Source organism: Gopherus evgoodei, chromosome 9 (genome assembly GCF_007399415.2).
Source record: "Gopherus evgoodei ecotype Sinaloan lineage chromosome 9, rGopEvg1_v1.p, whole genome shotgun sequence".
NCBI lineage: Eukaryota > Metazoa > Chordata > Testudines > Testudinidae > Gopherus > Gopherus evgoodei.
The window spans coordinates 68,595,930-68,612,023 of record NC_044330.1 but is presented as its reverse complement, the minus strand read 5'-3'; positions in this window follow the sequence as shown (position 1 = coordinate 68,612,023).

The window sequence follows — 16,094 nt, the reverse complement described above, 5'->3', positions numbered from 1 at the left end:
TAGATGGCACTTGTGGTATAATAATAATAGTATCGTCTTTATTTCTCTTTGAAGTTTGTAGTAAAGTACCTATGAATTGTTTTGAATGGTTAATTGCCTTATGCTAATGAAGGCAACTAGTTATCAGAGTATGTCTACGAAACAGATTTACTTCAAAGCAACAATGTACATCACCTATTCTTCATCCAAAAAATGCCTGATGTGATCATTTGCCACCAAAAGGCTTATCAACCGAACTTCAGCTATAAAGGATCTTTCGGGCCTGATCCTTACTATCCCAGATCTGCTTAAACTTTGTCAGGGGAAGTTCAAGTTGCAAGACTGAGGTCTCCAGGTCTATTCTGGATGGAATTCTTATGGAAGAATTTGAACAAACTCTGCACGTGGACTGCCTACTGGACTATAATTTTTTAAATTAATTCCAGAAGGATTTCTACAAATCAGCAGCCTCACCATCTCTGATATGAAACTGACCTAAGGACTTTATTCATATCTGTATGTATAATGATCTTTTAACTATTCTTTTCTTTTTTATTAATAAATCTTAGATTAGTTAACGAGAATTGGCTGCAAGCATGTGTTTGAGATCTGAAATATTAATTGACCTGATGGGTAATGTGTTCTATTTCTTGGGATTAGCTGAACTTTATATATGATGAATAAGGTTTTCACCAACCCTCACTATCTTAGACTTGGCTATCTGGATGGGAGCCAAAGGCTGGATTGCTTAAAGGCAACTGCATTTTAGGTTCTTGGTAATCAGTAAGGTATTACAGAAGCAGTTTGGTTACTGGCTTGGTGAAATCTCATTATAGAAGAAACCACCAGTTTTGAGAATTGTCTGCCCTATTCTTTGCAGTTTGCCCTTATTGAGCATGCTCAGTGTAGGCCCCACAGCGACCATGGTCACACATGCAATGGGTAATATACACATTCAAAAAAACTTCAATATGCAAATAGGGAATATGCCTAACCTCATTACCAATAAATATTTACTGGACTGGGATAGGAATTGAACACTAGTCTCAGAGGCTGATCTCCTCTGAAATCTAGCTGTGATAATATTGTCACCTCTTCATTACTAGGCAGAAGACTTGCAAGTTTATTTCTCACTTTCCCTGCCAACCATTGCGCAGAAGGATGTGAATGAGACAACAGTATGTAAATAAGTGCCATCAAATCGAATCTGCGCAGGTATCTCAAATACCGGTGAAACGCTCTCAGGGATGGTGACAATCCCACCTGCTGGACTCCTGCACAGAGGTGCAAGCCAAAGAGAACTGCTGATGTGATTTGCTAGGGGCCAAACCACCCAGCTGTGGTATAAATCACAGTAACGAGATGAAAACCCAAGAAAGAGCTTATCTCAATTGACCACTGCCAGGAATGGACATCAAACACGTGTGCGGGAGATGGAGCAGTCAGAATAGTTAAAATACAATTATGAAGGGAAAGTGTGCCCAATTAATTAGTTCAATTGGTATTTTTATTCCTAAATTTGAAACTCATTGGACCAGTCAAAATTATACCTAAGCCCAAATTTGTTAAACAAGTAGTGATAAAAGGTTAACCAAGCTTTGAGTCTAAGGCTATACAATTACTCATTAACTTGACAATGCATATTGCTAAATTGAAACTAAACTTAGTCTTTGCTCAAATTAAATCCAAATAATTTAATTCACATGCAAGAAAATTAAATGCAGTTAGACCAGATGACCTTTGTGGTCCCTTCTAGCCCTATGATTCTATGACATAATCAAATCAAATCAAGACAATTGGGAATATCCAGCTATCACTTAGTGCTAAGATATTGTTATGGATACAAGTGTTGATTTTAGTAATGCTTATGCTTTATTCTATATCACATTGTATGTTAAAGCAGTAGTTCTCAACCAGGGATATATGTACCCCTGGGGGTACGCAGCGGTTTTCCAGGCGGTACATTAACTCATATAGAGATTTGTCAAGTTTTACAACTGGCTACATAAAAAGCACTAGTGAAGTCAGTACAAACTAAAATTTCATACAGATAATGACTTGTTTATACTGCTCTATATACTATGCACTGAAAAGTAAGTTTGCTATTTATATTCCAACTGATTTATTTTACAATTCTACGGTGAACATGAGAAAGTAAGCAATTTTTCAGTAAAAGCGTGCTGTGACACGTCTGTATTTTGATTCTGATTTTGTTACAAGTAGTAAAGTAAAAAAACCGAAGTGAAACCTGGGGGTACACAAGACAAATCAGACTCCAAAAAGGGGTATAGTAGTCTGGAAAGGTTGAGAGCCACCTGTGTTAAAGGGTTGGCTAAAGAAAGAAAAAAGGAAACAAGCATTGGAGTATACACTCTTACTCCAGCATGTAAAATAAGGTGATACCCTTGAAAACCATTATATTTCTCAGTGTTGGGGGTGTATGTGTAACTTGAGGTACCATTGAAAGCAACTAAATATCAGGGGCCTAAAACTGAGACACCCCTCAAGATGCATTAAACAGGAGAATATCTGATGAAGTTCATGTAATGATTTGCAAGGAAAAGCGGACTTTGAAGGAAAAATCCATCTTTAATTAAGATAAGAAGTGTAGACATTTAAAGAATCATCAAGTTTTTCTGTAACTCTTGCTCCCATTTCTAATAGACTAAGGGTAGCACAGAATTACATATACTGACTCATAACATTGCATTATAAAATGAAGACTTGATAATGGTAAGATTCAGAGCTGTGATAGCTGTATATTTAATGATTTGTAATTATATAGAGTGAATGAGTACAAATGGGGTAACACTTGCTGGCATAAGTGTGGCTTTGCCCATTCTTTTACACAGAATTGCTAATCTGCTTTAAATGTTGTTACCTTTATTCTGTCAGCAACATATGTTGGAAGGTGTAAGTAGAAGATTCACAAACATGTAATGGAAGATAAAACCCTCCTTTTCTTGGGAATTCCTAGGATTGGGTGACACAAAATCAACATGCCCCAGAAACTGAAAACCCATCAGAAAAAATACAGAAATTCAGTAACTGAAGTTTGCTCAGGCTTAATGTTCGGGTTATCTGAAATCCAAAGGGCTGATGCACTAAAAAGCGATTGGCTAAAGATTACTTAAACTGTAATGAAAATCTGTATAAAAGATCTCAGTGGACATAGGCCCCAACTGGGGAAACACCAGACCAGAAACTGAAGAATGGGACTGAAAGGCCAGACCAGGAAATCAGAGACAGCAGTAGCTCTCATGGAATGAGGAAGAACTTCCTGATGCCCCAGAATGCTGTAACTTGGGCCCATTTACCAAGTCTGTCTTGTGGGCTACATTTATGTCCGACAACTATGTCCAAACACTATGTGACAATAATTCTGTCTGAAACGGTATAAATAAAGGTGAAATTTATTAAGCCAGAACTAGGAAGACTTGTGACTAAGTTTTCCAACTTTTAACCCTTAACACACCCTTTCTCCACTGCTCCCACCACAAAAAGGAAAACCAGGGCAGTTCTTAGTACAAAGTAAAAGCTGTTGATTCTGTCTAAGGCACCAGCAATCCAGCTCTAGGAACTGACTCTGCTCTGTCACAGATGCCTCGTATGGTCTTGGTCAAGTCACTTAGTAGCTACGTGCCTCAATTTCCCTGCTTCTCATATGCAATCTCTGCCTTGTAGGGGTGTTGTTAGGATAAATGTTAGACTGTGAGGCACTCAGATACTGTGGTAATGGAGGTCATATGGTGCCATAGAGAGGAATCCTATGTGTGTTTGTGAGGAGAGGCTGCTAAGGGGACATGGGAGGATGGTCTTGTGGTTAAAGCATTGATCTATCACTTAGGAGATCTCAACTCCATTCCTGTGTGAGGTAAAGCCTGTAATTTAATCTGTGTCTCCAATTCCCTACATGCAAAATAGGGATTATAATGCTAATCCACCACCCAGGGTGCTTTGAGAGACTACTGCTGGTCAAAACTCTGGATTTCCTCTTTGCTGGAGACTTTGAAATTTGGTTTCAGTCCAATTAGAATAATAAATATCTTCAAAAGTTCCTGCAGCCTGAAAAATATCAGTTTTGGGAGACTTCCATTTTGGAATTCCAAAATCTTTGATTTTTGTCTCTCTTTTTATACAACACGTGCATTACTACTATGTCATACGACATCATAGCTGAAATATTCTCTTGTTTTATCTTATTAAGGGCAGCTGCTACTTAGTACTAATTGAAACATTTTTATCTTCTTTTCAAGATCAAAGGATCATTTTGAAATAATTCTTTCCTGCGGGAAGACTAGCTGCAGCCACCACGTTTTTGAAGAAATTCTTCTGCCTAGTTCTGGTGGTGAGTATAAATTCACTAATGTTTTTGTGATGTGCTCAGATACTACAGTGCCAAGCACTCTGGAGAGGGGATGGGGCTGTGATTCAGCAATGATTGGAGCACCAGCTGCTGTGTCCGTTTCATGATCACTTCAAAGGCTTAAAATATCCTTTTGATATGATTTTTTGTATTAAAATTTCAGAACCCCCTACGTGTATGGGGGGCACTTTGGTACCTTTAAGGCATGTGTTGGACAATCAATACTGTAACAATACAGTCACGTATACCTGATCACAGGCCCCATCCAGCACCTTCATCCTTTATTGATGTGCGTCTGCTTTCATCTTTCTTTTCTCTTTTGCTTGGGTGGGTTTTTGTATTCTTGGTTGCTAGAGCAAAAAGAGAAGCTATAAGGGAAAGAATTTAGATCAGGGATATGGAGGAGTGCTCAGTAAGTTGGATGCTTAGCTCCTTTGAGTCTGCAAAACTGGCCTGGGAATAAACCGAGAACTGGCTTTCTCATGAGGTTTCAACACTGCCTGGCTCAGCCAGAAACTAGAAAGGGGCCCCAACCAAACAACCCCTCCAACTGACATACCTCAGGCTTTGAGCAGTTTTAAACCTAAACCTACCTTCAAATTGGTAACTAGTCCTTATATCTGTTATCAAAATTATCAACCTTACTGAGCCCAGAGGCATGTTTGGGATGTTTGTAATTCAGGACTTAATAAGATGTCTTGGGCCCATCTTTACCAGAAGCTCCTTGAAGGGTGTTTGTGTGTGCTGTTGCCATCTACTGAGTAGAAGCAGAACTGCTCTTATGTCATAGGTATGTGTCATAGGCTCCGTACCGCTAAATGAGTGCTCATAGGGACTTCTCTGTGGGATGTTCCGAGTGGCCCTAAAGTGCAGCCCAGTGACAGGCACTGATCAGAGCCCTGGAGTCCATTTCCCCCACTGCAGGACGCTGACACGGGGCTCACAAAGGAACAGAGGAGGAGAAAAAATTGTTCCGAGTGTTCCACCTTTTAAAACATGCCAGCATGACAAGGGCTAATTCCTGCCATGAGGTACACCCCAAGTGACTCCGCTATGCCTAGTGGGACTGAGGCAGGGCAAGATTTGTCTTCTGTGTTTAAGAGCGCTCAGCTGCTGGTGCCCAAGCCTGCCAGAGGGCATTCACACCTCGTGTTAATGATGACACGTTCCCTTTCTGGAAGGTGACGCCGTAAAGCAGCCGTGAATATGTCAGACTGACTTCACACAAAAGCACAGCTGCTGATGGTGGAAAAGCCCTAATTTAGGTCACCTTGTGCATCTCCCCTGCTGGTGCAGGACTCTTCCCAAGGGGGTATCCCACAGCACTTGACCCTTTCAGTTTTAATTCCCATGGAATAAATATATATAAAGACTTAACAATACTTTTTTGTGCTCTCTCTTTATTTCTTGAGCCATTTTTAACCTCAGGCTAATTCAGCTGGAAATATTAATAACCAAATATGGACACCAGCTCCTTGTAATGAAGTGAAAAGGCCACTTCTGTTCAAATTGCACAACTCTTTCATTTCGTTCTCATCTAGGAGCGTCTCCTCTCTTTAATTATTCAGTTGGCTTTTATATTCCTCTTACATCCACTCCCTGTTCTCTTGCCTTTATCTCTCTGTTGTGCTGTCTAATCTCTGACATGTCCCCCATTACACATGTGCCTGTGAAGTGGCACAGAGCTGGATGACTTTGCCTGACCTGTGTATCAGCTCATCTCTTGATGGGCTGAGCTGGTGAGCATGGGGTTTTTAGAGTTGATTTGGAAAATTTCAGCTAGTGAATTGATGGTTTCCTCTGCAATCGCTGACTGTGGTGGGTTGTTTGAGACTCGGTGAGGTGGGGGAATGGGTATGTTGCAGTGACTGAGAGTTGGGGAATAGAGTGGATAAATTTGGGCAAATCCACCACCTAGGATGTGCATATTCAGAATAGCCATTTATGAATGTTAATGGTCAGACCCTGGTTGGCCCTGCAATCCCTTTGTGTGAACTTTTTGGTGCAAGGCCCATGGGAAGCGCAACACTCAGCACAGCTCAATGAGCCCCAGTGAGGCTGCAGCTGGCTGGGGCAGGTGCATGGCAGCTTCCTCGCCTCAAGCTCTGTCTGGCACTGTGGGGAGTGTCTCTAAAACTAAACTGGCTCTTTATTAGGAGAACTATTTACAGAGGTGCTGCCACTGCAGCCAGCATTCCAGCCATGGGCACACAGACTGACTTCCTGGTGCTTCCTCCAAACTCTTTCCTCCTGCAACCTGTGCTCATCCCTCCTAGTTCCATGCAGGCTGCTCTAGAGAGTGAACGGTGCACCTCCAAAATGCCATAAGAGTCTCAGCTGCCTGTACTCCCTGTGAGTTCTGCTGTAGACATGCCAGACTCTCTGAGCTCTGCACGGGACATACCTCTGCCCATTGCTGCAGGTGCGGGACACTGCCATGGTACCATCCCATCTCTGGGGCTGAGCTTGCAAAAGGCACAACAATGTGTGAGACTGAGAGGGGATGAGGCCACTAGGGAGAATTTGTGCAGTGCTGTGGGATCAGTTGGGGCTATATATAGGCATGTAATTACTATTTAGGGATAATTATTTGTATAGCCTCCTAAATAATTAATAACTATAATTAATGTTATAGACTGGAGAAGGACAGAAACACCCTCTTAGGCAGCTATAATCACTCCCTCCCCCAAGGAAAGCTCCCTACAGAATACCCTGCAGTGTTTTCTTCAGCTGAATGTTAAATGACTCAAGCAGCATGGGGCTTTCACCATTTCCCTCAGAGATTACCCAGCCCACAGGCTAATTATAACACTACAGCAGCTATTAAAAACACCCACCAACAACAAGGCTCCCTGGCAGGAGGGGTGAGTAAAGGTTTACCCAATCCTGGGAATACTTGAGCAGACGAGCCTGTCTCTGCGCTCGACATAAATATCTTGAAAGCAAGATACGAGTTGTCATGGTATAATCCCCCACTCTGAACCTTAGCGTCCAAAAGATGGGGTACCAGCATGAATTCCTCCAAGCTCAATTACCAGCTTAGTACTTGTAGCGCTGCCACCAACCAGGAATTCCAGTGCCTGGTACACTCTGGTCCCCCAAAAACCTTGCCCGGGGACCCCCAAGACCCAGACCCTCTGGATCTTAACACAAGGAAAGTAAACCCTTTCCGTCACCGTTGCCTCTCCCAGACTTCCCCTCCCTGGGTTACCCTGGAAGATTACCGTGATTCAAACTCCTTGAATCTTAAAACAGAGAGGAAAATTCAACTTCCCCCCTTCTTCTCTCTCCCCCCCAACTCTCCCTGAGAGAGAAAGTAATCCTAACACAGAGAGAAAATTAACCTCTCTCTCCCCCTTCCCTCCTTTCTCCCCACCAATTCCCTGGTGAATCCAGACCCAGTCCCCTGGGATCTCACACCAGGAAAAAAAACCAATCAGGTTCTTAAACAAGAAAAGCTTTTAATTAAAGAAAAAAAAACAGTAAAACTTATCTTTGTAATTTTAAGGTGGAATATGTTACAGGGTCTTTCAGCTATAGACACTGGGAATACCCTTCCAGCCTAAGTATACAAGTAAAAATTAAACGTCTTCCAGCCAAATACACATTTGAACTCCTCCCAGCCAAATACACATTTGCAAATAAAGAAAACAAACATAAGCCTAACTCGCCTTATCACCAAGTACTTACTATTTTGAATCTATAAGAACCTGTATCAGGGGGATTGGAGAGAAACCTGGTTGCACGGCTGGTCATTCTCAGAACGCGGAGAGAACAACAACCAAAATCTAACAGCACACACAAAAACTTCCCTCCCTCAAGATTTGAAAGTATCCTGTCCCCTGATTGGTTCTCTGGTCAGGTGACAGCCAGGCTCACTGATCTTGTTAACTCTTTACAGGCAAAAGAGATATGAAGTACTTTTGTTCTATTAACTCTTACTTATCTATTTATGACAGGAGTGTTGGGGCTAGAAGGGTTTTTATTGTGAGTGGCTGTTGTAGCCTTGGAGCACACCAGTGCTGCCTGAGCACTGTGTGTCCTGCTGGAAGCCAGAAATCCAGGCAAAACCCGGTTCCTGTTAACTCGTTCAGCTCTGAGCATTGCAACTGTAGGCATAGTCCAGTTCTGGACCTTAGCATCCAAAATATGGGTATTAGCAAGAAATTCCCTAAGCTTAATTACCAGCTTAGATTTGCTAGGCTGCCACCAATCAGGACTTATTTAGAGCGCCTGATAAACTCTGGTCTCCCCAAACCCTTCCCTGCGGACCCCCAAGACTCGGATTCCTGAGTCTCACAACAAAGGGGAATAAATCCTTTCCCTTTCCCCCTCCTTTCTTCCTCCCAGCTTTTTCCCGCCCTGGGAACACTAGGAGATCGCCTGATTCAACTCCTTGAATCACCACTCCCCCCTCCCTTCTTCCCCGGAGAGAGATACACAGATAAACGCTGAGAGCAGGTTTCCCTTCCTTTCTCCCACCAATTCCCTGGTGAGTGCAGACTCGGTTCTCTGGAGTTTTACAAAAGATAACCAGAAAAATCAATTAGATTCTAAAAAAGAGGAAACTTTAATAAAAGAAAAAAAACATAAAACTTGTCTCTGCACTTAGATGGTAAAAAGTTACAGGGTCTTTCAACTTATAAACAATAGAAAGAAACTTTCTCCAGCAGAAACACAATTTAACCTACTTCCAGCAAGTACACACATGCAAATGAAAAAGAAAACAAATTAAAAGACTATGACCGCCTTTTCTACTTACAATTCTGAGCAGATAAGAGACTATAGCAGGGAGATTGGCAGAAACCTGGTTACACCTCTAGCCCTGTCCAGGACTGAGAGAGAACAAAGCCAAACCCAAAACCCACAAACAAAGGCTTCCCTCCCCGAGAGATTTGAAAGTAGCTTGTCTTCTGATTGGTCCTCTGGTCAGGTGTTTGGGGTCCCTGTTTGTTAACCCTTTACAGGTAAGAGAGATATTAACCCTTAACTATCTGTTTATGACAAATGTAAACAAAGTATTATTGCCATCACCACTTTACAGATGGGGAAACCGAGGCACACGGATTAAATGACTGTCTCAAGGTCACACAGTGACTGTGGGAGAGTAGAGAATTGATCCTGTTTTCTCTTGCTAAAAGGAGTCCACTTCTCTGGCTGGCTGCTAGCTGCACGGCAATGTGCAGGGGTGCTGATTAGAGTTGTGTGAAGCTGAGGGCACATGATGGATTTCAACTCCCTTTTTTCCCTTGCAGTTGGCATGCTTTATGCACCCCTGGGGTTTCACGTGAATAGCCTGCTCCTTAGAGGCAACAAGTATTCACCGCTCTCACCAGAGTCATTAGCTGCTCAAGACCACCCACGAAGAGGCATTAAGCATATGCTGCTGAAAAAAACAAAACCTTACAATACCCTGAGGCAGCGAGTCTCATATCCCGGATCAGCTGACTTGGGCAAGTGGGGTTTGTGCTTTGGGGCAGCAGCGTAGATGTTCCTACTCAGGGCTTTGGAACCTGGCAGGGGAGGGGTGTGTGGGTCTCAGAGTCTGGGCTCCAGCCTCAGGGAAATGCTTACACTGCTGTTTTTAGTCCCTACCAAGCCTGAGTCAGTGGTCCTAGGTTCTGTCACTCGTTGCCATGGATCTGGTGTTTTGTTTTTGTAGTGTGTTGGGGTAGTATGAACCCAGGTTACAAAGGAGAAGATTCAATTATTTTTCCTTTCTAATATGGCTAAATAGCACTTTAAGTTTTGCTACAAAACCAAATTAGACCATGAAACTCTGGAAAGAAAAGTTTGTCACTAGTTAGAGGCAGCAAAAATGTTTCTTCTTTGCATTTTTAATGAGAAGTCAGTTGGGCTGGAGACAGATTTCCTTAGGATTTCACGGCTTGGGTCCTATGTTCAAACCCAGAATAAGCTTTGAATATTACAGGGCTTGGGGTTTGACACAGCTCTGAGCTCTGCCCCTGATGTTCATATTCAGTGTCTGACACTAAAGAGTTGGAGATGACACGAGTTTAAAAATAGCTTGAAAAAGAATGGAAATGTCTAATAATATAGGGTGAGGATTGAATTAATGTTAGGCTAAGGCCAGGCTCTGAGAGATGTCAGTTTCCACTGGCTTCATTAAGGCTGATCCCAGATTTTTGATTACTGATGGATAAATAAAGAATATTTGGATGAGGACAGGAAAAGAAGGAAATGAGGTGGCTAGCTGAAGATTCTCAGAGGAGTCACTTGTAGAGGTGTTAGGGTAATTCTGTTCCTCTGCTGCATCTGTGTTTGAAACTGCCAACCCAGGTATCATCACCTTAATGATCTGTTACAATAAATTCCATTCCTAGCAAAAGGATGTATATCCCAGCAATGGCTATCAGCATTGTGAATACTCTAGATATATCTCAGGCAATAGCAGCATGATCTTTGTGGATCATCCATGCAGCACGGTGATAGCCTGGACTCGACAGAAATGCTAAGCCTGAGCATTGAGGGCAGTTGCTATAGAATTCGGTAGCCATTTTTTAACGTCAGGGAACAGATGGTGCTGTGTGACAAATGCAAATGGTTTCCTCCCCCTTTTGCTGCTGATGGAGAATCTAAAAGGATGAATGGTGATAATAATGACCTTGCCTGGGATCGCTGGCCTGGGGATTAATAGCTAGCTGGCTGGGGTTTGGTTTAATGGTCGAAGGAGATCAGCAGCCTCAGGTCAGTTTATTAATCAGCTGGGGCTAGAGTCATTAATATGGCATAATGACAGCACTCAGGTTGCATGGGGTGGGGGTAGAAGCTCAGGGTCTGCATAAATGGGGATGACAGTTTAAAAAGCAAAATGTTATAGAGTGTGATCCAGAGCCCATTGAACTAAATGAAAAGACACCCTCTGACCTTAATGGATTTTGGATCAGGCCCATAGCAATTACAGCTGGGATTTGCAAAGGAACCCAAGGGAGTTAGGTACACAAAGTGATCACTTAACTCCCTTGGCCTCTTTTAAAAATTCCTAGCCTACAGCTCCACACAGTACCAGAGCAGGCCAATGGCCCATCCAGTTCAGGTTCGTGTCTCCAATATTAGCAAATAAGGGGTGCTTTATCTTTAACTCCCCACCATGCACCTGGCTGTACAAAACAATGCCAGGAGGAGTAATTTCTTCCTGGCACCTCTCTAGCAATTAGTTTATGCCCTGAAGCGTGAGGATTGAGATCCTTATTATATTTCATCCCAGCTAGACTAACAGCAGAAGCTATTCTTATTCATACAAATATCTAATCCTCTTCCGATTCTCCTTGAGCTGTTGCATGTGCTTAGATTACATTCTACAGCAATGACTAAAATAAATTGTAAAATATAACAATCTTCACCATGCAATAGTCAATGGGGTGAGCAGCTGTTGGTGTGTAACCCCTCCAGTGCTAAGGCATGCAGGGGGATTCTGACTGTGTACCAGTAGTATCTAATGGTCCCAACCAAAGTCAGGGTCTCATTGGCCTAGGTGCTGTACAAACACTTAGGTTATGTCTAACTACCACTGCTATAGTGGCACAGCTGCTGTAGTGTAGATGCTTCATACCTCTCCAAAAAGGGGTAGTTAGGCTGACGGCAAAATCCTTCTGTCAACTTTTCTGCCTCCACACTGGGGATTAGATCCACCTAACCGTGGTGCTTATAGTGTGAACATTTTCACACCCCTGAGTGATGTAGCTACATTGGCCTAAATTTTAGGTGTAGACCGGACAAGAGACAGTAACCGCCCCAAAGAGACCACAGGATAAAGAGCCAGAAGGTAGGGGAATGGAGCCATAGGAAGATTAAGGTTTGTAAGAAAGTGCCCCTTAGCTGACATAGGTGTCACCAAAACCTGCAGTGTAGATTCAATTCTAGGGCTCCTTGCTAAGAGGTCAGCCACTGGTAGAGACTTCCCTGCTGCCTATTCCATTAATTTCATCAAAGGCATGAGTAATCTCTAGCCTGTAAAGATCTCTTTCCCTGGGACTTTACTGTCATTACAGAATGGCTGGTGATCTGTCATATGATTCTATGATTCTAAGGGTGAAAAGATCAAGACCCTGCAAATATCTTGTGAACCTCTCACATTCCCATATACTTGCCAAACCTCTTCATTGGGATTTATAGGCTCTCAGACTGATAGCCTGTGGAACAATTTGCTCTAGACTTACAACCTCTCTCTGTAACAGGAGAAGCACCCCACTGAGACTACAGCTGCCAGCGTCTCCTGAAAAGGCGGGAGATTAGGAAACATAAGGTGGGGCATGGTCAATAAATGCTCTAGATCCCTGAAAATGGGCCTTTGTGGTTTATCCTCACAGGGGCTACTTTAAGCCAAGATCGTGACCTTCTGAGGACAGGTTTAAATTTGCTCCAGAATCTGTCCCCTAGAGGGATTGCTTCAGTGCTGATACATTTTGAGATGGTAGAGTCTCAGTTGCAGCTTTAGCTTTTCCCAGCTCTGCCTTCCCCCACCACTTTAACAGACCCAGAGTTGGATTGGCCAGACAGATTTTCCCCTGTGCTTAATTTTAGTTCAGCAGCCACTTTTACCATCTAAACTTTGTACGTTCTTCCTCTGACTTCCCATAACCTCAACTGTATAAACGTCTGCTCCCTATGGGTCTTGCAGAACCTGGCTCATTTCCCTTAGGAAGATTGCTTGAGTGCTTGTCGTTCTTCTTGAGCTCTGAGAGTGAAACTCATCATGCCCTATTCACCACCATTGTCTCACCTCGCTGCTCTGCCTTTGAAAAACATCATGTACAACACCCTGAGTTGCTGTTAGCTCAGTGTTTCAGACATGTCTCGGTGTCCTCCACTGGGGAAGAGCCCATCAGATCAGCAGGAGAATGCTATTTGTGCAAGAGCTTGTCAGTGGGTGGAAAAAGGGTTGGTGGGGAGTTGTGGAGGGGGGTTAGACATTCTCACTCCTGCCTAGGTTACTGCACATCTCTGAATAGAGATTTCCAGTTTGCAAGATGATGGCAGGCTGGATTTAATGAGCCTCAGAACAGAGGGAGGCCAACATTAATGACATGCCGAGGGCTCGGAATTCCTTTTCCAGAGTGCTGTGACTGGAACTCTATGCACTTTATTTGCCTTTGCAGGCTGGAGGCATCGGGAAGATGCATAGGGAAACTTTTAAACAGCTTTCAGGGCTTGTATCATACTGGAAATGTCTAGTTTCTTTGCTCTTCTGGGAAATCATTTTATTGTTACACATGCAAATAAAAGTCCTTGTTCGTGTTAGCTGGGGATCTCCTCACACCCCACGCCAAGACTAAATAAAAAATGGGTCTCTTTTAACCTTTGTAACAATCCAGGGCTACAGATGTGCCAAGCCCCCAATTTTCTCTACAGCGCTTGCGCAGAATTCATATCCATGTGCTCCCAAATCAGATGTGTCTACTGCTTTAGCTACCAGAATGGGGGGCCATCGCGACCATGTATGAAGTGTAATCCTATCAGGCCTCACAAGCTCAATATGATTGGATCTGGTCAACACTTGCTTAGGAGACCTGCAAGGATGAATGAAGCAGAAAGGGGTGTTGGTGATTCAGTACTGGTGGAGATAAGCTCTTCTTTGGAGTCCATGCAGACCAATGACCTAAGATGGAGGGATGGATGGAGGGAGCTGTGAACATTGCGGACATTAAAATCATAGTGGTACTTTTTGGGAGTGTCAGGGGGTGAGTAGGTGAGGAAGCATAATGGGACCATGGTCTCTTGGCATCAGCTGAATTAACAAAACAATTCATGGAGCAGGGACTTTAATTACAGCATTTGACAAAACATTGTGGAATAAAATATATAAAGATATAAATAAATCAACTGTGGACCTGAGGTTAAAATTAATCCAGCCAAAGAGAATCTGCTGGGCTTTGATTCATGTGCTGAGGATTGTGTAAGCACACATGCTAGCTGAGAGAATCAATAAGCAGAGCTGAGACATAGGTTATACCCATATCTGCTGTGACCTGCGAACATTCTCTGTCAGCGTAATTAGGAGAGTGCACCTCATCTACACAGATCTGGGGGCTGTGTTTAGAGACTGCGTTTAAACACCATTGTGTCTAAGCCAATTTCTAAGGTCCCTTTGGAGATAGAAGGCATCCTCTATACTCACTGACCGAAGCATGTTAGGAACTGGATGAGCTGAGGCTAAACATGAAGCATGTTAGGAACTGGATGAGCTGAGGCTAAACATGGGACTCTCACCACTAGCTACATTTTTTTCAGTGTGCAAACCCCGGGGATGCGGAGTGTAAATTCAGTTCCTAAATGCTGTAGAACTTTCAAGCTTTCCAAAGGCCACATAGGTTACTGAACTTAGTTTTCCTCCAGCATCCCAGTATCTTTGGATTCTGTTGTGAATATTAACAATGATCAAAGAAAACTTATTTTAAGAGCAAAGAAATTAATTCTTCAAACTCAGCCATTAGCCAAGGAAATCAGCACTGTTCTTTGTGTTGCAGGTCTTTTGGATACGTCTACGCTGCAGTCAGAGGTGTGACTACACTGCAGTCAGATGTGTGACTGCAGCAGATGGAGACACCCCCGATCTGGCTTTAATCTAGCTAGCTCAGGTACCCATAGCAATGATGCCATGACAGCACAAACTACCTTCTTGGGTAATTACCCAGCATCCCAAGCAGGCTTGCATAGCCTGCAATGAAGCTCATAGTGCTGTGGTATCTGAGCTAGATAGATCAAAACTATGATCTCTATGGGTACGTCTACACTACAGGGTAATTTCAAATTAACATAAACCGGTTTTATAAAACAGATATTATAAAGTCGATTGCACGCGGCCACACTAGGCACATTACTTCGGCGATGTGCATCCATGGTCCAAGGCTAGCATCGATTTCCGGAGCGTTGCACTGTGGGTAGCTATTCCGTAGCTATCCCATAGTTCCCGCAGTCTCCCCTGCTCCTTGGAATTCTGGGTTGAGATCCCAGTGCCTGATGGGGCAAAAATCATTGTCGCGGGTGGTTCTGGGTACAGCCTCACCCCTCCCTTCCTGAAAGCAGCAGACAACCATTTTGCACCTTTTTTCCTGGGTGAACTGAAAGCAAACGCCATAGCACAGCAAGCATGGACCCTGCTCAGATCAATAGCGCAATCGTGGACATTGTAAACACCTCGCGCATTCTCGTGCAGTCTATGGTGAACCATGAACTGCAAAGGCAGGCGAGGAGGAGGCAGCTATGGCAGCGCGGCGACGAGAGTGATGAGAACATGGACACTGAATTCTCCCTAACCACAGGCCCCTGCACTTTGGAGCTCCTGCTGCTAATGGGGGAGGTTCTACCCATTGAACGCCGATTTTGGTCCCGGGAAACAAGCACAGACTGGTGGGACCACGTAGTTTTGCAGGTGTGGGACGATTTGCAATGGCTGCAAAACTTTAGCATGCGTAAGAGCACTTTCTCTGAACTTTGTGACTTGCTTTCCTCTGCCCTGAAACGCCATAATACCAAGATGAGAGCAGCCCTCACAGTGGAGAAGTGAGTGGCAATAGCCCTCTGGAAGCGTGCAATGCCAGACAGCTACCGGTCAGTCAGGAATCAATTTGGAGTGGGAAAATCTACTGTGGGGGCTGCTGTGTTGCAAGTAGCCAAAGCAATCATTAAGCTGCTGCTACAAAAGTTTGTGACTCTGGGAAACGTGCAGATCATAGTGGATGGCTTTGCTGCAATGGGATTCCCTAACTGTGAGGGGGCGATAGTTGGA